General features: G+C 36.4%; 1 protein-coding gene and 1 long non-coding RNA gene across 8 annotated transcripts in view; one reads left to right on the top strand and one right to left on the bottom strand.

The window, feature by feature from the left end:
* Nucleotides 1–27261, bottom strand: part of LOC110257768 (uncharacterized) — a 575664-nt gene that overhangs the window by 65768 nt on the left and 482635 nt on the right. For both annotated transcript variants that reach the window (XR_014835852.1, XR_014835853.1), the window contains exon 11: nucleotides 1115–1225. This is a non-coding gene — a long non-coding RNA (uncharacterized LOC110257768). The remainder of the gene's footprint in view (nucleotides 1–1114; nucleotides 1226–27261) is intronic.
* LOC110257722 (uncharacterized) overlaps nucleotides 1–27261 on the top strand; it is a 476707-nt gene that overhangs the window by 420889 nt on the left and 28557 nt on the right. For 4 of the 6 annotated variants that reach the window (XR_014835842.1, XR_014835841.1, XR_014835851.1 and 1 more), the window contains one exon: nucleotides 1145–1252. The gene's annotated coding sequence lies outside the window, so the exon portion shown is untranslated. Of the gene's footprint in view, nucleotides 1–1144; nucleotides 1258–27261 lie in introns of those variants that run through there. The other 2 variants (XR_014835843.1, XM_085008769.1) reach the window with 1 other exon arrangement.

Below are 27261 nucleotides of genomic sequence, written 5' to 3'. Positions count from 1 at the left end.
CCAAAAAAAAAGGAAATTTTAGAAGGGCTGACCTTGGTAGTGTATATTCCTTTGAACCACTCTAACTTGACATAAAGATTAGTCTCATGGTCAGCAGAAGGGTGGCTTGAACCTGAGGGCTCTGGTCCCTTACCCAACCATGGGGGTTGGAAAGATGTATAAATATGGAGTTATTTTGGTCACTTTGATCTCCCTTAAATGTTACTGATAATCTAGAAATATATCAGTCAGGAAAATATCAATATAATTGATAACAATTTATTGTTAGGAGGTGGAATGTTGAAGTGAATAAGAGCATGGCCCTTGCATTAATACAGGCATGGTTTAAATTTCTGGCTCTTCCACTTACTAATTCAAACTATAAATGTGTCATCTAACATCTTTAGGGTTCAGTTTCCTCATCGACAATATTAAAAATATGTACAATAATTTTGCATTATTTTTAATATTGTACAATATTAAAAATATGTACAATATAAGTTAGTTTTGAAAGCACTTAGCGTACCCTTTTATGAATTTTGCATTATTTTTATTTTGCAACATATTAAATGTAAATTAAAATAAGAATAGCTTTGGTCAACGATAAGTATTTGTAAGTGTTTTGTCACCTTTTTAACTCACTAACTTATGGAACACAAATTCCATACTATGGATAATTCAAGAGGGGAGAGTTAATTTAAAATTTTTAAATAACTTTAAAAAGTGTGTAAAATATACAATACGGCAAAAAACTCAAATTCTCAAATGGAGGAAATTTTTTTTAAATATTGATTTTATGTAAGAATGGGAATCTATCCCTCAGATATAAACTAAACTTTATTTTTAAAGTAGCCAGTCAAAATTTGCAATGAGTAATGAATTTGTTGGGTACTGAATGATATAATGATAGTTATGGTAATGGCATAGATAAGTAAATAAACTTGGTATCATTTTTGACAAGACAATGAAGTCTGAAAACATAGGATAAGAAAAAATAAGAAGCAAATAAGACTATATTAATTTTATCCAATACTATCAAATGTCAGCATTATACTAGATACTATTATGTAATATCTGCATTAGTTAAAGAATACCACATGCTTCAAGAAATAACCCCCAAATCTCAAGAGCTTACCCAATCAATGTTTCTTTCTCTCTTATGCAGAGTCTTGGTCAGGAGGTTCTCCTCCACGTGGTAATCCATGGATCCAGTCTCCAACCAACTCATGGCTGTATATCTGTCTGGCTGGTAAACAAAAAGAAAGAACATGCAGAATGGTAAGGAAAAATTAGCAGCACAGGCCTAGAAATGTAGCCCAATATACTGTCCAGAGATAATCAAATATCTCCACCCATATGCAATTATATTGAAATAAGAATATGCAGTATCATGTAATTAATATACCTATATGCAGAATTAAGAATTTTACATTATTAAATATTGAATATAAATTCTTGAAAATTGGACTGAGAGTCCTCCAGAAATATAGAGAAAGTGGTAATATACTAAAAAGTATGGAAAAATGCTAAGTGGAATGTAGAATGAATTCAGAAGCTTCAATGTCCATCTAATGGGACATCTAAAAAGACAAAAAAGAAGAATTTAAAGAGAAAATATAATGCTTAGGGATTTCTCCAAGCTGAAAATATTCACTATATTCTAGATTGAAACAACCAAAAATTAATAGAATATACTGAAAATAAGGATAAAGTTCTCAAATATTTAAATGTATTATGAGGATTCAAGAGGCAACTGTGAACCCAAAACTATACTGCAAAGCAGGATTTTAAAACCATTCATTCCCTGGCACATAGAAGTGTAATTCCAGACAAAAGATACAGAGAAAAGCCAGATTACTTATAATAGGTTAAAAAAAATTGACATCAAGCTTCTAATCAGAAGTATTTGAAATAAAAACTATGTGAAGAGAGCTAAAAATTAAAAGAGATAAAAAGAAAAAACTTTTAACATAGAATTGTATATATTATTAAAGAGTAAGAGAAAAAAAACATTTTCATATTTACAAGAACTCATAAGCATTACCATTAAGGAAGACATTGTGAAAAGCTAATAAAACATATATTCCAACAAAAAAAGAAAATAAAACTAGAAATGAGGAATGGGGTACAAGAAGTAATGGTAAAGACAGCAAAACAAAAAATCAGACACTCATTGTTAAATGTAAGTAATTTTTGTAAAATACCATGCTTGTAAAAATCTGGAACTAAAATTCCAAATAGTAGCTGCATTAGAAATTGAAAATGATAAGGGGAAAGAGTGGACAATAATGAGACCATGCTGAGTTTTTTGTGTTATGTGCTCTAGAGTTATAGTTATATATATTTTTATTAGAAAATTATAAGAAGTTAAATATTTGAAACTTTAAGAGCAATTTGAAGAATAGAAAATTAATAGAAAATTAAAGTTTGAAAATACAAAATGAAAAGAAATAAACAAATTCAATAAATTCAACAAAAGGCCAAAAAGGGAGGAAGGATAAAATATAGAAAGTATAGAATACACAGAAAAAATAATTGGCATTGCCAAAATTAAATTAAAATCATAGTATATGAACCTTAGGGGAAGGTTCAAAATCTCCCCCTAAATCCTCAAAATGCCTTTAAATATCTGAGTGCTTTATTTGTACCTATTGTCAATATACTCTATTAATCCTTAATTATTCAAGTCATTAATTTCTGAAGAGCTTTGGCAGTTGTTTTCAGTTGTGATTTCAGTTTATCTTTGCAGCTTGTGACATTGAGAGGAAGACCAAAATAAGAGACACTAGTGTAAAGCAGAGAGGGATTTGGGGAGGTAGGAGACCAATAACATAACTCTCTTTTTTTTTAAGTTTTATCGAGATACAATCAACATACAATACCATATAAATTGAAGCTACACAACATAATGAATTGATAGATGTATATATTGCTAAATTATTAGCACCACCTATCTTTCTCAAACTCTTCCAAAAATGTGAAGGGGACATTTACAAGGCCAGCATTACTCTGATACCAAAGTCAGATGAGGACACAACAGGAAAACAAAACAAAACAACTCCAAGCCAATATCCCTCATGTATATAGATGCAAAAATTCTCAACAAAATACTAGCAAATCGAATTCAATGGTACATTTTACTAGATTAAGTAGGATTCATCTCTGGGATGCAAGGATGGTTCAGTGCATGCAAATCGGTAAATGGGATATACCACATTAATAGAACAAAAGAAAAAAAAGTCATATGATCATCTAATAGATGCAGAAAAGGCATTTGACCAAAGTCAACATCCTTTCAAGATAAAAATCTCTCAACAAATTGGATATAGAAAAAACATACTTCAACATAGTAAAGGCGATATATATATATAACCCTTTATTCATTAGCAGATATTTTCATGTTGCAATGACTTATTTTCTTATAGAATAACCAAAGAGGGGATTCTGATGATCAACACTCGGATAACTAAGACTCAGTATACTTGGTTACTGTTGGCACATTTATTTATTCATTTATTTATTTTGCTTTTTTTTTAGGGCCACACCCACAGCATTTGGAAGTTCCCAGCCCAGGGGTCGAATTGGAGCTGCAGCTGCCGGCCTACACCACAGCCACAGCAATTCAGGATCTGAGCTGCATCTGCAACCTACATCACAGCTCACAGCAACGCTAGATCCTTAACCCACTGAGTGAGGCCAGGGATCAAACCTACATCCTCATGGATACTAGACGGGTTCTTAACCTGCTGAGCCACAACGGGAACTACTGTTGGCACATTTATATGCTGGTAAAGGCATAGTATAGCATCTTGAAGGACATCTACCAATTAGATGTATGATAATACTAATAGGGTAGATATCTGTGTCAATCCAGGTCAGTTTTGATTTATCTCCCCATCATGGGTCTCATTTTCCTACCTCTTTGCATTCCTCCTAAATTTTGATTGGATTATAGACTTTTCGATTTTTACCTAGTTGGGTGCTAGATATTCTTGTATGCCTAAAATATTCTTCAGTTTTGTTCTAGGATGCCATTAAGTTCTTAGGTTAGTTTGTTTCTTTCAGATATTCCTTTTAAGATTTGTTTGGCAGGACCAGGGCAGTGGTCAGTCTAGGGCTGATTATTGCTCCCTACAAGACAAGTCTTTCCTGTGTATTCTACTTAATTCCCCATGAGTCAGAAGGTATGTCTCGTGGAAACAGACATGATTCCCAACCCTGTGTGTTCTATCAGAGGACTTTTACCTCCCATGTGAAATATACCAATTCACCTTTAATGATAGAGTTAGAACTTTTATCTGTTCTACTTCTTCCTTCCTTCTCAGTCTTGATTCCTTTTTATCTTTTAGCCCTTTTAACTTGCTTTCACATTTGAAAAAGATTTACTTCACTCAGCTTATTTTCCCACCTCTTGAGAATCTTTGAATGTACTTGGTATCTTTATATTAAATACTGGTAACAATTGAAGAGTTTATTTAGCCTGCCTTTTTTCCTAATCCATTAATAATTGCCTAGTAGGCCCATAAAACTGAGAAGCAAGAGATTGAATAGCACATTCTTATTTGTCTTATCCATAGAGAAATAAATCTACTTGTAAGATTTAATCCTATAATCCATTTAAAAAAAAAAACTGGTCCAAGTGTCACTGCCTTCCAACTGAGAAGTCAAGCTTTCAGTTTAGGAAGATAATGCACCATCTTTCATGAGAAAATTTTTTTTGCACTTTTGGGTTTTTAAGAGTATTCTCAATAAATATCAATTTAAAGCACACTTAATGTCAGATTCTACAGGTCAACCAGGAAGAGTTATTCATTCCAGGTTCATGTTATATAAGCTTTTAGATGATATGCATGTGTGTGTGTGTGTGTGTGTTGGATATTATTTACAGAGGAAACAAAACAATTATAACAGGAACCTTCCTTTTTGATGGGTAGATGGATCAATGAATGGCTAGTGACAGAAAGGACTATAAATTTCCTTAGTGCAAAAGTAGTACACAGCAAAGTCTATATAGATTTACATCAATCAAGATATACAGCAAATTTAGTTTTTACCATAATCTTTAGTATTGACTGAAATGGTCAACTCTCACTTTTCTGGGGCTGGAATATTTACCATTTGTCAGGCCAAGGAACAGGCCTGAAAACCAGTGACCCTATTAATAATGATAGGTAAAAAGCATGGATTCTGGAAACAAAGAGTTCTTTGAGACCGGGCTAGATGTCAAAATAAGTTTAAAACAAGAGACCTGAGAAATCAAAAAAGAACCTAAAATCACATGTTGGAGTCCTGCAAGAGACAGAAGAATAATGAGGAGACTTGAAGGAAATGTTTAAAATTCATTTCCCCAGAGAATCATGGTGAAACCGTGGGAAAGAGGGGAAAGAGTAAATCTTTCCATGAAGGAAGTCTCTTTCTTTTTCTTTTTTTTTTTCCCTTTTTTTTTTTTTTTTTTAAAGCTGCTCCTGCAGCATGTGGGGTTTCCTGGGCCAGGGACTGAACCAAAGCCACAGCTATAACCAGAGCCATAAGCGGTGACAACGCCAGATCTTTAACCTGCTAAGCCATAAGGGAACTCCCTGAAGACAGTGTTTAAATCATGGATATACATTTACCTGAACTGATTTGAAAGCAATTCTACTGAGAACCGAGAAAGCTTAACTGGGAAACATTTATAGTATTTTTATGTACTCATCTTGCCTTTATATTTTTATTGAGGTATAATGGCAAACAATATTATATTGGTTTCAGGTATACAACATAATGATTTGACAATTATATTTATTGCAAAATGATCACCACAATAAGTCTAGTTATCATCTGTCACCATACAGTTACAAATTTTTAATTTTGTGATAAGAACCTTTACGATCTATTTTCTCAGCAACTTTCAAATATGTAATACAGTATTATTAACTTAATAACCATGCTACACATCATATCCTTTTAACTTATTTTATAATTGGAAGTTGGTTACAATATTTTATTTTATTTATTTATTTATTTATTTATTTTTTGGCTTTCTGCCTTTTCTAGGGCCGTGCCCACGGCATATGGAGGTTCCCAGGCTAGGGGTCTAATCGGAGCTGTAGCCGCCGGCCTACGCCAGAGCCACAGCAACATGGGATCCGAGCCGCGTCTGCGACATGCACCACAGCTCACGGCAACGCCGGATCCTTAACCCACTGAGCAAGGTCAGGGATCGAACCCGCAACCTCATGGTTCCCAGTCGGATTCGTTAACTCCATTACAATATTTTAAATCTTACAAGTCTAAGTCACAAGTCGGAGGTGGAAAATTTATTTTATTTTACTTTAATTTTTTTCAACAAGAACTTCTTAATGGTTTTAAGTGAACCAATCTGTTCAGCAGAGTCCATAAAAGGGAGGCAGCTCATGAAGTAAGAAACTTTCTTTCCTTCATAAATGCAGCACTGGATCAATAGCTGTATTTCATATGGGTTTAAGTTAAGGCCATGTAAAATGAATTAATTCTATATTGTTTCCACTCCAAAGATGACACTGCTGGCACACCATCTCTAGGCACGCACATTTCTAAGACACTCATCACACAAATTTCAAGTTACGCACACCTACATATGACTGTACTGTCCACCAAAACCACTAGAAATATTAGTACTAGGTTTCCCTCTGAGTTGTTCAAATAGTAAGGGCGTGACCCAGTCCACCTCTACTCTCTTATACGTAATCCCCCTAGTGACCACGGCACACTGTTCTAAAGGGAATACCCAAATGTAGTCAGAAGGTATAAGAGAATTGGATTAATTGGTTCACAAGGGCAATTAATTCGAAACAAATCAAATTAAAGCCTTTAGAATTGCAATGGCTAAAGATTTTAATCATGATCAGTGAGGTGGTCTATTTCTAAGATGCCAATTTAACCCTAATAGTTTAATCTCTCCAAAAAAAAAGAGGGTAATCTCTCAAAAAGAGTGCAAAAAAGATGGCCAAATAGAATATAATCTCTGGGTATATGTATGATTGTGTGACCTTGTGTATGTGTAGCTTAGAAAGGGGACATGAGACATAAAGCATGCTTTAACATTGCCATCTTGATCACATAAGTTTTAGGTTGAGGGTTAGTTTCCATATATATTTAAATTATTCAAAGGAAGGTCTTATAAAAAGGATTGTGTAGTCAAAAGGAATTCCTGCTGCTTATATTAAAATGCTTATTATGCTTCTCTACAATACTTCCAGGGGCATTTTTATTTGTTTCTTGGTAAAATGTCTCTAAGAGGGTGAGAAACTATTACCATTGTACAAATATTTGTTTCACAGCTGTGAAGAAAGTATAATGAGAGAGAAGTACAACAAACAGAATAAATAGGATCATACATGAAACTCTGAAATATATTGCCACCATAAGTAAAATATGTATTCAACGATTCCATAATTACCATGATTGAAAAGGTAATATACATAGAAAGCTTTAAAAGCCTATTGTATACTCTCCAGTATAAGTTAACTTAGATAATACAAAATTACTCACTTTTTCAATAGAAAATTACAGGAAATTTTGTTTATGAGTATCGTATTTCTTCTTTGTTGTTATACATATACATTGCTACAAATTGAAAACTTTGAAAGAATATATTTCCCACTCAGTAGGAACACTGTTAAAGTGGCATTAGCCACTTCATTTTTAATCAACTATTGGTAGAACTAGTATTAGAGAAGCCCAATAATACCGATAATTATAAAAAGCAGAATGATACAGTGCTCACCCCCAGGACACACACAGCTACATGCATTCTACCAAAACTCTGAGCAATAGTAGTGGTAGGTCTCCTAGCAAGATGTTGGCTGGCTCAGGTTATTCCGATGAACGTACTTCCATTTCTAGCACACGGTAGTAAAATTTCACATGCCCAGTATTCTATTCTCTGCCCCAGTCTCCAGAGGAGATGTTCCCTAAGCTTCCTTTCTTGTCTATGGAGATTTCTCTCAACAAATGTGAAAAACTACCTACTTTGATTCACCAAGTAAATATACCTGCATCTCGCCATCAACTTTATCACTTCTCGTTTGCATTCAATACTTCAGAGGTGGCTTGAACAGCAGTTATGATCTGCCAATTGAAATTTTCTAGAGGCCTAAATATTGTTTCTAACAATAATAATAGCTAAGGTTTATTGGCAATTTCTATCTGCCAAACACTTTGCTAAGTGTTCCACACACTTTATCAACCAAATTTAAGACAAAAACAGAAGATTTGGAAGATGGAATTCTTTATTCAAAATCACCCAGATAATAAAGGTGGAGCTGGAATTCGAATACTTTGTATGCCCTACTCAAGAAAACAAGCACTTAATCACATCTTCATTGCTTATTGTCCAAGTGCAACTACAGATATACTGGTTGTTAGCCAATTCCTCATGGCCTGAGGCAAAACAGAACATATTGATGATGGCTCAGAAAATTCTAGAATCATTAGAGTTCCTGTCATGGCATGGCAGAAACGAATCCAACTAGGAACCATGATGTTGCGGGTTCAATCCCTGGCCTTGCTCAGTGGGTCAAGGATTTGGCATTGCCATGAGCTGTGGTGTAGGTTGAAGATATGCCTCAGATCCCATGTTGCTGTGGCTATGGCATAGGCTGGCAACTGTAGCTCTGATTAGACCCCTAGTCTGGGAACCTCCACATGCTGTGGGTGCAGCTCTAAAAAGCAAACAAAACAAATTTCTAGAATCACAGAATACCCTAGGACCTAATTGGTCACTATAGACTTCGAGCAAGAGATCTTTAACCTTCCATAGGTGGCACATGTAAGAGGTAAAAAATTCAGGTAAAGTGACTTGTGCCAACAAGAATAATACTTAAGGATCCTTGACAGACATTTTGTCCAGTTTGTGGCTCATTGGGCATATGATGACGGTGCTTGGTCCCAGTCTCAATCCTGAGTTTAGTATATGTCTGTGTAAAGTCAGGGAGCACAATATTCTTAGACAACTCTAGACATTCAGATCACTGATATGCCTTCTTACATCTAAGGGTTTTTTTGTTTTAGGGCCACACTCATGGCATATATAAGTTCCCAGGGCAGGGGTTGAATCAGAGCGGCAGCTGCCAGCCTACACCACAGTCACAGCGATGCCAGATCTGAGCCACGTCTGCAGCCTACACCACAGCTCATCCTTAACCCACTGAATGAGGCCAGGTATCAAACCCACATCCTCATGGATACTAGTTGGGTTCGTTACCACTGAGCCACAATGGGAACTCCTAAGTATTTAGAATATCTGGTATTGATACAAGTTTAAGACCTACATCACTCATCTGCCTAACTTTAAACTCTTTGTAATATATTGGCTATATTTTTGAATATGTAAAAGATTCCATTTTTGTATATTACAATAAAATCCTTACTTCTTTACTTAGAAAAAAATAACTTCTTTGTGGAAGCACTAGTAAAACTCAATTTGATATGCTTCTGGAGCTTTCTTGAAGATGTTGGGATATAGAAGAAATATCTCAGTGAATTGTTTCCCACATCTGAAGCTGCACCTAAATAAAATGAGCTATTCTTAGTGATTAATCTTGCCATCCTCACAATGTAGCGATCAGGTGTGGCTAGTCAAAGAAGATACAATTGTGTACCTATAGAACGTTTTTACTCAGAGCACAAAAATGTCACCTATTACAGATTTTGAATTCTATACAATAGAATTTAGTATATTAGAAAGTTTCTTAAAATTGAGCAACTCAGAAAACTGTGAAGACTTTCCTACATCACATCTCTCACAGAATATAAATGGAACAGAGATATTGGTGACAAAAGTCAATTTTATTTTCCTACAGGTTCACCAGCATTATCTTTGTTTAGAGTCCACTAGCAAGACTAGACGTTTGTTGCTATTCCAGTCATTTTCCATGTTCTGATGAGGAACTTTATTCATGGTTTCTGTATTGCTAAAACTTAATCACTTAATCTTCTATCGGGACCCAAGAAGGCACAAAGTAAATAATGCTTTACCGAACAACTACTGGAAAGTTAATGAAAATGTGAGGGAGGAAAGGAAAAGAGCAGGACCCCACAGAGAAAAAAACAGAGTTGCATTTCTTACATTTAGTCCTGATATATCATGAAAACTAATGATAGAACTCCCATGAGCTGCATGCAAATCAGAGCATTAATCTCAAGCAAAATGGTTTATGTTATAGGAACCCACAAACAGATCTCCTTCAACTGCAGTAAATCAAACATGGTGGGTAGTTTCCGTTTGACTGATGAGTACACATGTCACTGGCAGGAGGGCAGTGACATATGGAAGAGCAATAAATATTTTTTCTGACACTCCAGCAGCCCTTGTTCAATGACACTAAAGGAAGATAGAAGACTTCAGGAGAAAATGCAAGCCTATCTCTATTAGCTGTGGTGCAACGGCCGAAGCAGCAACTCCAAGGTGATTTGGTGTTCTGCAGTGTAACTTGAACATTTAGTCTTAAACAAATGAATAGCCTGAAAGCAGAGAATCAATAGTTCTCTGAGAACAGTGTTTGCATTTTCCTTCCGATTATGGCATTCTCCCAATAACTTAGATTTCCTTTAATGACAGTGATCTTGGGCAGCTTCAGATGCTCTGACCCAGTGCCCAACCAGATCTTATTAAAACTTTTGTTATTTGTGTACACTACAGTTTATGTGCTATCTGCATAATGTCCCTTTTCCTGGTAGGAAGAAAATCACAGACAAATGCGTTAGAATGTATTATGTTATAATTCATGTCTAAGAAATTTTGAGGTATTTGGTTCTAAAACACCTTGTACTAATTTCTCAGTTATCCCAGTACTTCCTCAAACCTCCTTAAATGTTATGATTTTGGTCCCTACCAAGCATGGTTATCAATGACTCTGTGATTTCTTCTAATAGGCAAAATGCAATAGGTATATTAAAATATAAGCCTAAGTCATTTACAGCTTGACTTGTATGGCTTTTGATTCCTTTTGAACACCTGTCGACACGTACCAGTGGACACCCTGAATCTCAAGTGGTGAGAATAGCACATGGTTCAAGTGGACCTCTGCCAACTCTGCTGCCAGAGTCCCAGTACAGTGGATGGTTAAAACCACATATGGTTCAACCAGATTCTATGGGGCAGAATGGGAAAGACAGACTTCTGGGCCTGTCATAGAACAAAGATCCAACCAGACAGCCATTTTCAGGGCTGCCAAGAGTATTATTCAGAGAGATGTGCACAGCAATAAGAGACAGGCAAGTTACCCATTTTGAGATCCAAGAAAACGAAGTTTGTCAGCTATGCACCCCATGCCATGGTAATAGGTAAGCTCTTTGGTCGCATTTTCAAGGAGATGTGTTTGCTTGCTTTAGCCTCTATTCCAATCTCCTGATTGCAATTTAAGAGAAATGAAAAAATCTAGCCTGGCCTCATATTTATTCAATTTTTTTTTTTTTTTTTAGGGCCATACTCATGGCATATGGAGGTTCCCAGGCTGGGGTCTAATTGGAGCTACAGCTGCTGGCCTACACCACAGTCACAGCAATGCCAGATTCAAGCCACATTTGCATCATACACCACAGCTCATGGCAATGCAGGATCCTGAACCCACTGAGCGAGGCCAGGGATTGAACCCGCAACGTCATGGTTCCTAGTCAGATTCATTTCCACTGAGCCACAATAGGACCTCCTTCATTCAAAATTTGATGCTTAAAAGGTAGGAAAATAGTGGAGTATTGTCCAATATAAAAAGAATAAATTGGACTTAAAATTTTCTTTTACCACCAATTTATTTTATGACCTTGGGTAAATCACTTATTTATAAGTATTTATTTTTAATGTCTTAGTTGTGCTAAATTAAACTTATGGCTGTTTCAGCTCTTTAATCCTGGCTTTCTTTTTTGTTTGTTTGGTTTTTTTCTTTCTTTTTTTTTTCTTCTTTTTAGGGCCACACTCACAGCATATGGAGGTTCCCAGGCTAGGGGTCGAATCAGAACTATAGCCACCAGCCTATACCACAGCCAGAGAAATACCAGATTCGAGCCGTGTCTACAACCTACACCACAGCTTATGGCAACACCAGATCCTTGACCCGCTGAGTGAGGCCAGCAATCGAACCCACAACCTCATGGTTCCTAGTTGGATTCATTTCCGCTGCACCACGATGGGAACTCCAATCCTGACTTTCTATTTCTACTAATTATTGAACATCTATATTTACAACTTCATCTTTCTATTGAGCTGCTGTGATACAATCACAATTTATAATGAAGCATTCCTGCTTATAAATTGCTATGCAGTCTCAGTTTTACCAAAGATATTCCAAGATTAAAAGCTGACATGAATTGCAAGTCTCTCTCTTTAATAAACCTAATATGCAAATATCAAAAAAACCCTAGAAATTTTAAAAAAAAACCCTGCTATATGAAAGTTTTAAAGCCTGACAGAACAGATAAAAGTAAGGCGACAACTCTTATGCATACTAAAAGTTAGGAAGTTTCAGTCATATATTCATCCATTCATTCAACAATCATTTATTAAATGAATACCATTGGCCAGATGCCGTGCCAAGGGGCTAAGAACCGAGTAGTGAATAAGACAGACGAGAGCCTTATCTTCATAGATCCCACATTTGGGGGGAAATTGAAATCAGTTAGAGAACATTAATACTGTCATTTATAAATGTCCTGGGTAACATAGCCCTTTCCTTATGGAATCTTCGATCTAGCTGGGGGAAGATATTAAATAACCACATGAATACTTCCCTTCATGACAAGTATTACAGAGAAATGCAGGGAGCAGGGAGAATGTAACACAGTGGAAATAAACCCACTCTGGGGATCAAAGGATGCTTTTCCAAAGAAGTGACTTTATCCCATGAGATGAAAGAGGAAAATTTGTTTCTTAAGGGTGAAAAATTTGTTTCTTAAGGTAAGAGTCGGGGGTGGAGAAGAATGTTTCGCATGGGGAGTATTTGCAAAAGCCTGAAGCAGAATGGTTTGTGGAGCTTCACCAGAAATCAAAGTAAGCTCAGTGTAGAATAATGAGAGGAAGAGTGGCAGGCACATCAGTAAGCAGGTGACATGTGTACAGGCCAGGTTGGCAAGGGCCTAGTGGCCCATTTTCATAGTTCCATGACTTTAAAGTAACAGATACATTTTAAGTAGAGTTCAAAGTACTGAAAGTATTGAGTAAAAAATATTTTTCACATGTTATCTCTTTGTATCTCACGTGTAAAGTGAAGAAAAATAATAGGTAAAGCTATAATTATCAAACCGATTGAACAAATTATGTCAACTTGACCCAAATTGTATATTCAGTAGCACTGCATGCCTGAGTATGTGAATGCGTGCATGTGTGCTTGTGTGTGGTAAGAATTCTATTACTGCTAATTTCAGGATTGTATAAGCCCTTTCTCAAAGCACATCAACTTCTCCTGCAGGTATTCAAAATAAAATACAATTTTTGTGGAAAAACTTCTTTTTTTTTTTCCTGGCTACGCTTGTAGCATGTCGAAGTTCCTGGGCCAGGGACTGAACGCAGGCCACAGTGGTGGCCTGAGCCACTGCAGTGACAATGTGGGATACTTAACTGACTGTACCATAAGGGAACGCCCAAAACATTCTTTTGTAATATAATAATTTTAATACAATGATTATGATACTGATAGGGAAATGATAAGGATCCTAAGAACATGACTTCAGTGTTCTAGGACAATTCCAAATATGACATATACTGAGTTCACATACATCAAAAAAAAAATTCGCAGGTTCCTAGCCCAGACTGTGACTTATGCATTTTATTTTTCCTCATGCAAGAGGCTTAATCAGGCCAACTGAACACATAGGGAATTCAATCTTATCTCTTATATGAGTCATCTTGAATAATAATAAATTATTCATAGACATAAAGGAAATAAATTATCCTCCTCAGACATCTTACAATGAAGATATCTACCCTTTCTATAAACAAACTATTAGTAGGATTCATTCTAAAACTGATTTAGATATTCGAAGGTTTAAGCTTTTGGAAAAAACACTAGCAAAGTGAGATTCATTGATGAGGATCCGTGTAAGAAACTAACCAATGGTCCATCGGAGCAGCAGGTAACTCTAGATCATTCTATTTTCTAAGTTCTGAAAACTTAACAGTTATGACATGAATTTACACTCATTCTTTACATTAAGTGCCAGCTAGGAACATGTGATCATAAACTGATGAGGAAAGAAGAGCACTTTGAGTACAAACATTTCTTTCAGAGGTTTTCAAGCTTCCCGTTTCAATTCCATTAAGTCTAGCTCTATTTCCTCTTCCTTTCTTTCATAGTTTCTTTTTCACTGATTCACCCCTCCATTGCACAATGCTAAGTGGATGAAGTAAAAACAGGTGTTAGGGGGTTTTTTTGTGCAATATAATGTTAAACTGTATAAACTGTGGGTTCTCATTCCAATTCTACTTCTAACACTAGTTTCATTCTTCATATTTTTTTTTAGAATCTAGGGAAGAAAGTTCAGACTTCAAATAAATAGCAAACTCAATCTAGTACATATTTTAAATTCAGCCTGTAAAGTTTGGGAATAAGTTTTTTCTTCCCTGGGTTTTATTCTCTTTATCTCAGAGATATGATTAGAGAAGAAAAATAAAACCTAATTTAGATCCCTTATATAACAATATGTTAAAACTGAAGTTCAACCAAACCATTAACACCCAATAAATGTGAAATTCCAAAATGAGGTGTCAGATTACTATATGCAGAAATTGTAAAGGAAAAAGTTGTTTTTAATGCTTGGATGCACATTGGAATCAATCGCCTGAGGAGCTCAAGCAAACACTGATGCCTGGGTTCAAGCCCCAGGAATTCTTATGACATTCAGCTAGAGTATGGCTTGACAATTTGTATTTTTAAAAAGCTACCTAAGAATTAGGGATTTGAATACTGAGAACCACTATTTTAGCTAATAGTAATGATTTAGATAACATTGAAGGATCACACTTTCCAGATAGTTAAACATTGTAGTTGTTCAATGAATATTTGTTGAATTAACTCAATAACATGATGCTTCGATTCATTAAGTCTAGTGGAATATTAATGTAAGAATTATGTTTAATCTACTGAAATAGAGATATAAGCATCCCTCAGCGGATAATGCTTATGGACTTGCTAAGAATAAAGGCAGTTATCTTTATGGAGTGTTTTTCCCATAGAGATTCTAAGACCACAGCTAATTCTTCTATTACTTCTTGAATCATACATAGTGTAGGTCTGTTAATGTCTAGATTGGTTATAATTTGTTCACATATATGAACTTTTAAAAAAAACCTAAAAATACTATTTTTGAAGTAAATGTTATCTAGAAGTTCTATTTCCAAAACAGAGCCTACCTATTGAATCTATAGGTATTGTGACACACAGAAATAAGGGATATTTTTCTGATAGGGATCACAAAATAACTTTCACATTAGGATTTGGGGAAAAATTTAAGATTGCTAGAAATCTCTACTAGTTTAATGGTTCTAGTAAAATGAATCAAATTAAGTACATTTCCCCTCAAGCCTTCTATAACTTACTATACACTCTCAGATGTATGCATGCACTTCTGCACATGCACACAGGCACACTCCCGCAGCATATGGAGGTTCCCAGGCTAGGGGTCAAATCGGAGCTACAGCTGCCAGCCTACACCACAGCCACAGTAACGCCAGATCTGAGCCACATCTGTGAACTACACCACAGCTCGCTGCAATGCTAGATCCTTAACCCACTGAGTGATGCCAGTGATTGATCGCACATCCTCATCAAACTAGCTGGATTCATTACCACTGAGCCACAATGTGAACTCCCTGCACATGTGTGTTTTAATGTCATCTTTCCCATTTTGGTACAACCACATTTGTTTGGCCACACCCACAGCATGTGCAAGTTCTTGGTCCAGGGATCAAACCCAAGCCACAGCAGTGACAACACCAAATCCTCAACCACCAGGGCACCAGGGAACTCCCAAGACTGCACATTTTTTAATGACATTGGTTGAAGATCAGTGAAAGACTTCAGTATTTCCTACAGTTGACATAGATGTATTAGTACTTGTGCCAAGAAATTCCTCAAATTGTATTTTGCAAAGTGATTACATTTTTTACTGAGGTGACAACCCTGGAAAAATTTAACTATAATGGTAGGAAATTAGTATGTTGTAAATTGCTTGGTGCAAAGATAAATTTTTAATAATTTTTAAAGTCTCTATTGTCTGCATCTACCTCACCATAGCTCTGCTTGTTCACAAATAAGGACAAGGGCAGGGGAGATGGCTAGTTAAAAATTTGTTTTCCTCTCCCCACAGTCCTCTTAGGATTGAAGAGGAATGACATATTCTTAGAATCTGGCAGAACTAATAAGGCTATGTGGAAAGGATTGAAGATATGAGAGGGAACTTGCCTATTGATTCCATATGCTTCCATCCTGATTTGCCTGACAGATTTGGTGAAGCAAAGTTCAGAAACTCCCAAAGCTAAGCTAAATAATGTCTTCAGGGATCTGTTAAGTAAAAGTGTAGTCAAGCAATAAAGGAACAGTGCCCTATAAGCAGGAAGCAATTACTCTGCCATCAAACAATCCTGATACCAAATGCTAACTCTACTACTTACTAATAATTTAAGACATCTAAGCCTTGGATTATCATGAGCAAAATAGAGGGGAGCTGCTGAGAAGACTGAGAAGATTTAGTCAGGTCAGTCTGTTATTCAATGAATATTTATAGGGCATTTGCTATACTTCAGGTATGAGCCAAGGGCTGACAAGATGAAGATAAAAAAGGCAGATCCTGCACTCAATGGGACTACCGGGTGGTAGGGATACAGACTTAGAAATCATTACAATAGATTGTGGTAGTCAGTGTGATTATAATGTATAGTGGGAAGAGAGAGTAACCAAGTCCAGAAATGCCTAGAAGAGTCAAGGAACTCTTCACGGGAAGATAACCTTGGGCTGAGGCTTGAAGGATTCAAAGAGGCATTTATTACAGATACTAACTTAAGGACGACATTCTAGACAGAAAGAATAATGGCGTAAATGACATGAAGGTGTAAGAATAGTCTGGCCAAGGGGTTTGTGAGAGGGTGTTAAAGAGCAGTTATAGGAGATCAGGTAGGCGAGGGCCAGAGAAAGAGGAGACTAGTATGTCATGACAAGAAATTTGTTGCCTTTTTTCCCCCTAAAAGTGAAGAAACCAATGAAATATTTTGAGAAAATTGCTGATGTCATATTTGTTCTAAAAAGATCATTTTCAAGAAATGTTGGAGGATGGGTTGGAGAAGGGTAAAATTAAGGAGGAGAGAACAGTAAAAACGACGTTCAATACTATGGGTTGGATCTGACGTGAGCAGTGGCAGAAGGAATGGAGACAAAAACATCAAGAATTTACTTGTGGAGCAGATAGAATAAATATGTGGAGAAATTGGGTGTGGGAGATAGAGGAGGTCGAGGAGGAGTTGTAGGATTGGGACTTGGACAAGTGAATAGATGATAGTTCCTCACCAATATAAGAAATTTCAGGAGTTCCCACTGTGGCACAGTGGGTTAAGAATCTAACAGCAGTGGCTTAGGTCTCTGTGGAGGCATGGGTTTGATCCCTGGCCTGGCACAGGGGGCTGAAGGATCCAGCATTGTAGGTTGCAGCTGTGCCTCGAATTTGACACCAGGCCTGGGAACTTCCATATGCCGCAGGTGCAAACATGAAGAGAAAACAAAAAAAGAAAAAGAAAAGAAATTTCAAAAGAAGCATATAGTAATGGGGAGATGCTAAGTTTGTTGATAAGCCTCCAGGATATGAGGTTTCATAGGACTTTCATTTAGAAATGGAAAGCATCAGGAAGAGAGCCTGGCACATAGTAGATGGTAAATAAAATGTAGTTCATCTTCCTTTTGAACCAAGAATTGTCATTAAGCTATTGCATATGCGTAAATAAAACTTAAAGAGAAATATTTGGTTTCCTTTCAGTTTCAAAACTGATTCTTTCCCATACATTTTGCACATGATTTTCTCTTTACATAAATGATCCTGCCTCACTGTCCTTCAGGTGCATTTTATCCTTCCAGTCTGAGTTTGAACACCTTCTAAGTCAGGCCTTCTGTAGTCATGTACAAAAACAGTTCCCTCTCAATTTAGTACATATTGCATCTTCCTACTGAAGACCTTTATAGAAAATCTCTCAACTTTCAAATAAATAATTTATATTAGTTTATTTGCTTATTAGTTTATCTGCCTTTCCCTTTAGATTCTAAGTTCTACATTGAATGAATGAATGAAAGAAATCAGTAGACTCTGTTTAACTTTTAAATTAATTATCAAATTTGTGGATATAAAAACTCCACCTATTCTTACTACAAATATATGCAAAACCCACATTGTTTTCAGTTTTTGCATATTTCACTCCTTCGCCTCTCAGAAGAAGGCAGGGACTGAAGAGAAAGTTCATAAAACACAAAACTATGCAACAGTCTCTTTCACAAATAATAATGATTGCCTGAGGTTTGTGCCCCACATGGTGGCAAGTGCACTGATGATTAGAATTCTGACAAAAAATTATGAGCCAGCAAGGAAATAGCTCCATAATACCATCAGCTAACTTGCATCTACAGCAATGAGAGTCAAGGTAATCCTGCTTAAACATCTATTATAGGCAAACCAGTGTGCCATTTGTGACAGGTGATAAAAAATGATATAAAGCACAGTACCTTCCTTAAATGAATTTACAATTTAGTAATGAGGATGAGAGAATTACAAATAACAAAACCATATGGCAGAATGTGAAACAAGCTATGAGAGATGTTCAAACACAACATCGTCAGAAGCCATAAAACTAATTTCCTGAGTCAGCAGTGTGCTTTCTTAAACGGCGGTAGCATCATTTTTAATTCAAGAATAGTCAAGGTAACAAACCAGAGAGGAAGGGAATAATGCAGGTCTTGGGAATTTGCTGTTCTTCTTGGAAGTATACACCACCGAGTAGAATGCAATAACAGAATCAGAAGCCATAGAATAGGTTCATAGCCATTAGCACATGTTTGAAATCCATCTCTTCATCAATTTTTTGTGACTTTTTAAAGCATCTGTATGAATGTGGTTTTAATAAAATATAACAGTGACTTAGGAACATATTTTTAAAGAATTTCATATTCTATCTAGGTGATGCTAAGTTACTGCATATGCTATAATGTTCTGTTTGTCCCTCTTCCATGACAGTTCTTGACTCTCAAATACACGTAAAAGATCCATAATGTCTGTAACCTGAGAAATTACATTTGAATTTTTTTTTTTTACTCTGTAGTCTTTTTACGCTTACCTTTTCATTTAAAGAATTAGAACCAGGATCAATGGCCAATTCATTTCCCTTAATAGTGTAAAAGCAAATAAAATTCATTCCAACTGTCCTGGTTCTTAAGCAATGGGAAAGATCTTGTCAAAGTAAATAGAATATGAATACATTGAATGAAGATATATTAAATAAGATTGTTTCATTTCTACAATGTTAATAATGCTTACTACTTATATCAATAGTATCTCTTTTTTTTGTCTTTTGAGGGCCACACTCGTGGCATGTGGGGGTTCCCAGGCTAGGGGTCCAATCAGAGCAACAGCAATGCCAGATCTGAGCCACGTCTGCGACCTACACCATAGCTCACGGCAACGCCAGATCCTTAACCCACTGAGCAAGGCCAGGAATCGAACCTGCAACCTCATGGTTCCTAGTCGGATTCGTTTCCACTATGCCACGACGCGAACTCCAATAGTATTTCTTTATTTCTACAATCTTGGTAGTGTTTTATATTAACTGGAAGCACTTACTGGTACCAGTGTCTCCGTTCTGTCAATAGATAGTAGCAATGCATTCTATTTAAAAGTCCACACACCAGTTTTTCTCAACACTAACAATAGTGCATATAGCCTCAAAATTCCTGCCTCACTGATGTAGGACAAAATTATTGCCAATTAAATGAAATTGCCTATGTATCTGTAAAACATACAGCATAAAGAGATAATTTACCTAAAACTGAATGCTGTGCTACATTGACTTAATGAAACAGGAATTACTTTTATAGATGCCAATTTTTAAATAAATTTAATATCACTTTTTTACCCTCAATTCATTTTATGTCATTAAAATAATCTTAATAAATTTTAAGGTCTTTTTCAGATAACACTAATTTATAATTGTATAATAAATACCTTAAAATTGTCATGCCTAAAATTATAAATTCTGAGCTTCCAACACACTGTAATTTACCAATTATTTTGCACTAATAATTATGCATTAGTTCTGACTTCTACTGGACCCTAATGGATATTATCTTCTAGATTTGGAGAAAGTATCAGTTTGCCAGTATTTAAAGTCATTTTGTTTTATTCCCACACCAACTCTAGATTCTCCTTAGTAGAAAGTGGGAAACTTTTTAAATGTTTTTTCGTTTTCCTTGTCTTCATTCCAAACATAGAGGAGGAGCACTGAAGGTGTTTCATTTGTGAAACAAAATTTAATGTGAAATCTAATTAAAGGCAAAGTTAGCTCCTCATATCTTAGACAAGTGATGTTATGACTGACAGAAAGTGAGCGGTGAAAGAGGGAAGTAGAGCTAGAGGAAAACATAGGGTCTAAGTTCCTTGTTCTACATGATGGGAAGCCAAGAGATACTTTCACACATTGATCAAGAAGGAGACATGTCCTGATGGAGATTATTAAATGTATAATGTCAATAATCAAAAAAATTTGATTTTTAACAAACCTGAATATAGGATATATGGCATAGGAAGCTAATCCTCTTTCATAACTTAAGAGTCAAAGCACATTGCCCAATGATGATAAATCACAAAACAGAGATAAGCAAATGCAACCTTTAGAGTTAGTAGCCAATGTCCTGAAGTGCTCTAAAAAGTCAAAAGTCATTACCTCTGGTTTATAACAAAATAGATGGACCTTGAGGGTATTAGGCTAAGGGAAATAAGTCAGACAGAGTAAGACAAATACTGTATGATCTCACTCAAATGTGGAATCTAAAAGAGCAGAGCTCATAGAAACAGAGAGCAGATTGCTGATTACCAGGGGCTGATATGGGGGACATGAGGAGATGCTGGTCAAAGGGGTACAAACTTCCAGTTATAAGACGAATGTGTTCTGAGGCTCTAATGTACAGCAGGATGATCATAGTTAATAATATTGTAATTTGTACTTGAAAGTTGCTAATCTCATAAATTTTCAATGTTATTACCTTAAAAAATAAATGGTAATTAGTGATATCATGCAGGTGTTAGATAACCTATGGTGGTAAGCATTTTGCAGTATATAAGTGCATCAAACCAACATGTTGCACATCCTAAGCTTACACAGTGTTATATGTCAATTATATTGCAATAAAGCTGGCGGGAGGGGGGAGTCTCTGAAGAATGAAGTTTCATCTCTTTTATTCCTCCTGTTGAATTCCAATAAAGTTTAATGATTTTATTGAAATATGTATGCACAGTATAATCATATTTTTTAAGAATTTTCTCTAGCCTTCCAGATATCCTTCTCTCCATATCTATTAATAACAAGATATTTGGAAAAAATGTTATAGTTTCATTCTGTTTATTAAGAAAGTTTTTATTTGTTCTTTGTTTTGGATGAGTTCACTTCTTTTTTTGTACTTTTGCTCTAATTTTGAGTATGTATACTTTATTTAAAATGAACATCATTAACATAAAAGGCATAGTCAACATTTTATCTTAAACAATTATTTTCATGCTTGAAAATTCATTTGAATGAGGTTTTAATTTCTTTTTTTCTTCAATATGTTTTAAGTGTTTTACTTTCTCTGTTACTTTTCTACATTTACTTTTTATTGCACATCATTAATTTTATAAGAAAGATTATTGTTCAAAAGTGAGATGTAAAATGTTATGTATAGTACAGAAAATATTTTCATTCTTGAAACTGATGAGGAAGTTAATGGTACCTTAATATTATTTCTTAATATAACCTCCATTTTTATAATTTTGTAATAGCTACTAATTTCTTTGCAAAAAACAATCAGGTTATTGGTCATGATGAATATTTTAATTCACTGGGATACTTATAATTTGTGAAGGAAATATCTTAATATTCCTTGGAACTTTGGCAGGATATAGATTTATTATTTAAAAATAAGAATAGGAGTTCCTGTTGTGGCTCAGTGGTTAATGAACCCAACTAGCAACCATGAGGATGTGGGTTTGATCCCTGGTCCTTCTCAGTGGGTTAAGGATCCACTATTGCCATGAGCTGTGGTGTAGATCGCAGATGGGTTCAGATCCCGCATTTCTGTGGCTGTGGTGTAGGCCAGAGGCTACAACTCCAATTCGACCTCTAGCCTGGGAACCTCCATATGCCATGGGTGAGGCCTCAAAAAGACGAAACTAAATAAATAAATAAGAATAAAATAAAATCATAAGAAAATGGAAAATCCTGAAGTTAAGACAAGATGAAACAGAATTTGACATCTGAAAGAGATCAGTGTGAGAGAAATGACAGAGATGCTCTTTTCACTGTCATCAATACTGTTATGAGACAAAGACCAGAAAGTATGCAGATTTTTTTTTAAAAAAATGAAAAGCAGAAGGAAACTTACACTTCTACTAACTTGGGAGTAGTAACTTCAGGCTAGTTGCTGAATCCAAACCTAAAGAGCATGTCAGAAAATGTCTAGTTTCTAAATGGTAGATGGTTAGGACAGTGGGCAAGCCTACCACTCTTCTACTTCTGTGGTCCAGCAAAGACCACCTGCCCTATGATTATATTCTCAGATAATGCAGTGTCCCTTCCTGGGTCAAATGAAGCTATTACGACATTAGCAGTTTGTTTTTTAAAGATGAACAGGATCTTCAAAGGGTAAAAAAATCTATCACAGTTGTAAAATTGCCTGGAGCAAAGTAAGGATTGAACTTTGAAACTCCCCCACCTCATGCAGTGATCTTGCCAAATGATAGTTCTCTTCCTTGCTTGATGGCCCAGCAGCTATCCCCAGAAATAAAAAGCCCTTAAGAAACCTAGTAAAGCATTCAGCTTCATTTCAAGTTTCTGAGGGAAAAATAAGCACGGCTGGCAATAAACCTAATTTTTGCAAAGACAGAAACCACTAAACTTTATAAAATGATTCAATCAGCTCTTTGAAAACATCACTAAACTCCATCTCACTAAAGCCGAGATGTAGCTACAAAAATTTATTCTGGGAGACGGGATTAAAATGGAGGAATAGAAGGACTGGAGCTCAACTTTTCTCCTAAAAACAACAAAATTCACAACTAAAGACTGAGCACACTTCACCAAAATGGACTGGAAACCTTAAAAAAGATACCCTACTCCAGAAGAAAAAGAGGAGGCCATATCAAGAGGTAGGAGGGGCGATTACATGATATGAACACCCCCATACCTCCTGGGTGGGAAGCTCCACAGACTGGAAACTAACTGGTTCACAGAGACTCACCTATAGGAGTGAGAGTTCTGAGCTGCACATCAAACTCTCAGGTGTGGGGATCTGGCACAGGGAGAAAGAGCCCCTGGAGCATCTGGCATTGAAGGCCAGTGGGGCTTGTGCGCAAGAGCTCCACGGGACTGGGGAAACAGAGACCCCATTCTTAAAAGGCTCACACGGACTTTCATGTGCACTGAGTCCCAGGGCAAGGCAAAGTCTCCAAGGGAATCTGGGTCAAACCTGACTGAAGTTCTTGGAGGACATCCTGGGAAAACAGGGGTGAATGTGGCTTGTTGTGAGGGAAGGACATTGGAAGCAAAGCTCTCGGGAATATTCAGCAGCTGCCTTTCTCTGGAAGTGGCCATTTTGGGAAAATCTGGCCCAACCTGTCAGTCAGTGCTGAGAAGCCCCAGGGCAAACAACAGTCCAGGTGGGATCACAGTAACACCCCTCAAAATACAGGCTACCTAAAGATCCCTCAGGCACACAGCTGTCTGTAATCCCATCCAGAGACTAAGCCCCACCCACCAGAGGGATTAGAATCGGCTCCTCCTACCAGGGGGCAGGCATCAGCCCCTCCCACCAGGAAGCCTACAGCAAGCCCCATACTCACTTCAGCCACAGGGGGGCAGACATCAGAAGTGAGAGAGGCTACAACTCTATTATCTGTAAAAAGGTCACCACACCAAGAACCTATAAAAATGAAAAGACAGAGAACTATAACTCAGATGAGGGAGAAAGGAAAAAACCCAGAAAAACATCTAAGCGATGAGGAGATTCTCAGCCTCCAGGAAAAAGACTTTAGACTGTTGATGCTGAAGATGATGCAAGACATTGGAAATAAACTGGAGGCAAAGATGGATAACTTACAGGAAACACTGAGCAAAGAGATACAAGATATAAAACTGAAACAAGAAGAGATGCAAAATACAATAACTGAAACAAAAAACTCACTAGAAGCAGCCAACAGCAGACTACAGGAGGCAGAAGAACAAATAAGCGAGGTGGAGGACAGATTAGTGGAAATTATGGATGCAGAACAGAAAAGAGAAAAAGATTGAAAACAAATGAAGAGAGTCTCAGAGAACTCTGGGACAACGTTAAACACACCAACATCCATATTATAGGGGTGCCAGAAGGAGAAGAGAGAGAGAGAGAGAAGGGGACAGAAAAAATATTCCAAGAGATAATAGCCGAAAACTTCCCTAACATGGGGAAGGAACCACTCACTCAAATCCAGGAAGCACAACGAGTACCATACAAAATAAACCCAAGGAGGAACACCCCGAGACACATACTAATCAAAGTGACCAAAATTAAAGACAAAGAGAAAATCTTGAAAGCAGCTAAGGAAAAGAAACAAATAACATACAAGGGAACCCCAATAAGGCTATCAGCAAATTTTTCAAGAGAAACTCTGCAGGCCAGAAGGGAGTGGCATGATATACTCAACGTGATGAAAGGAAAAAACCTCTAACCAAGATGACTCTACCCAGCAAGGCTCTCATTCAGATTTGAAGGAGAAATCAAAACCTTCTCAGATAAGCAAAAGCTGAGAGAATTCAGCAACACTAAACCAGCCTTACAACAAATACTAAAGGAACTTCTATAGGCAGAAAAGAACAGGAGAAGAAGGAAAGGAAAAAGAGCAGCAAAAACAAATCCAAATTAATAAAATGGCAATAAGAACATACAGATCAATAATTACCTTAAATGTGAATGGACTAAAAGCCCCAACCAAAAGACATAGACTGGCTGAATGGATACAAAAACAAGATCCATATATATGCTGTCTTCAAGAAACCCACTTCACTTCTAGGGACACATACAAATTGAAAGTAAGAGGATGAAAGAAAATATTTCATGCAAACGGGGATCAAAAGAAAGCTGGAGTAGCAATACTCATGTCAGACAAAATAGACTTTAAAATGAAGAATATTTTCAGGGACAAAGAAGGACATTACATAATGATCAAAGGATCAATCCAAGAAAATGTTATAACAATTTGAAATATCTACGCACCCAACACAGGTTCACCACAATATATAAGGCAACTGCTAACAACCTTAAAAGGAGAAATCGACAATAACACAATCATAGTGGGGGATTTTAACACCCCACTCACAGCAATGGACAGATCAACCAGACAGAAAATCAATAAGCAAACACGGGCCCTGAATCATGCATTAAACCAGATGGACTTAATAGATATTTATAGGACATTCCATCCAAAAGCAACAGAATACACATTCTTCTCAAGTGCACATGGAACATTCTCTAAGATTGACCATATCCTGGGCTACAAATCCAACCTCAGTAACTTTAACAAAATTGAAATCATATCAAGCATCTTTTCCGACCACAATGCTATACGACTGGAAATCAACAAGGAAAAAACTGCAAAAAAACACAAACACGTGGAGACTCAACAACATGCTACTAAACAACCAATGGATCACTGAATAAATCAAAGAGGAAATTAAAAAATACCTAGCAGCAAATGACAGTGAAGATACGACACTCCAAAACCTATGGGATGCAGCAAAAGCCGTTCTAAGAGGAAAGTTCATAGCAATACAAGCCCACCTCAGGAAACAAGAAAAAGCCCAAATAAACAAGCTAACTTTACATCTAAAGCAGCTAGAGAGAGAAGAACAGACAAGACCTAAAGTTAGTAGAAGGAAAGAAATCATAAAGATCAGAGCAGAAATCAATGAAATAGAAACAAAGAAAACCATAGAAAAGATCAATGAAACGAAAAGCTGGTTCTTTGAAAAGATCAACAAAATTGATAAACCCCTAGCCAGACTTATCAAGCAAAAAAGAGAGAGGACTGAAATCAATAAAATCGGAAATGAAAAAGGAGGAGTAACAACGGACACCACAGAAATACAAAGGATCGTAAGAGACTACTATATGCAACTATATGCCAATAAAATGGAAAACCTAGAAGAAATGAACAAATTCTTAGAAAAGTACAATCTTCCAAGACTAAACCAAGATGAAATAGAAAAGATGAATGGACCCATCACAAGAACTGAAATTGAAACTGTGATTAAAAAACTTCCAACAAACAAAAGTCCAGGACCGGATGGCTTCACAGGCGAATTCTATCAAACATTTAGAGAAGAGCTAACACCTCTCCTTCTGAAACTATTTCAAACAATAGCAGAGGAAGGGATACTCCCAAACTCATTCTATGAGGCCGCCATCACACTGAAACCAAAACCAGACAAAGACTCCACAAAAAAAAGAAAACTACAGGTCAATATCACTGATGAACATTGATGCAAAAATCCTCAACAAAATACTACCAAACCACATCCAACAATACATTAAAAGGATTATACATCATGATCAAGTGGGATTTATCCCAGGGATGCAAGGGTTCTTCAATATCCACAAATCAATCAGTGTGATAAACCACATGAACAAACTGAAGATTAAAAACCATATGATCCTCTCCATAGATGCAGAAAAAGCCTTTGACAAAATCCAACACCCATTTCTGATAAAAACCCTTCAGAAAGTGGGCATAGTGGGAACCTACCTCAACATAATAAAGGCCATATATGACAAACCCACAGCGAACATCATTCTCAATGGTGAAAAGCTGAAAGAATTCCCGCTGAGATCAGGAACAAGACAAGGATGTCCGCTCTCGCCATTACTCTTCAACATAGTCCTGGAAGTCCTAGCCATAGCAATCAGAGCAGTAAAAGAAATAAAAGGAATCCAAATTGGAAAGGAAGAAGTAAAACTATCACTATTTGCAGATGACATGATACTATACCTAGAGAATCCTAAAGACTCTACCAGAAAA

The sequence above is a fragment of the Sus scrofa genome, chromosome X (assembly GCF_054392235.1).
Source record: "Sus scrofa isolate SSC_HxYL_T2T_F1_AM1 chromosome X, Sscrofa_HxYL_maternal_Yorkshire_Landrace_v2.0, whole genome shotgun sequence".
Lineage (NCBI taxonomy): Eukaryota > Metazoa > Chordata > Mammalia > Artiodactyla > Suidae > Sus > Sus scrofa.
Note: the sequence above shows the minus strand (reverse complement) of the source record. Positions and strands in the feature narration are given on the sequence as shown.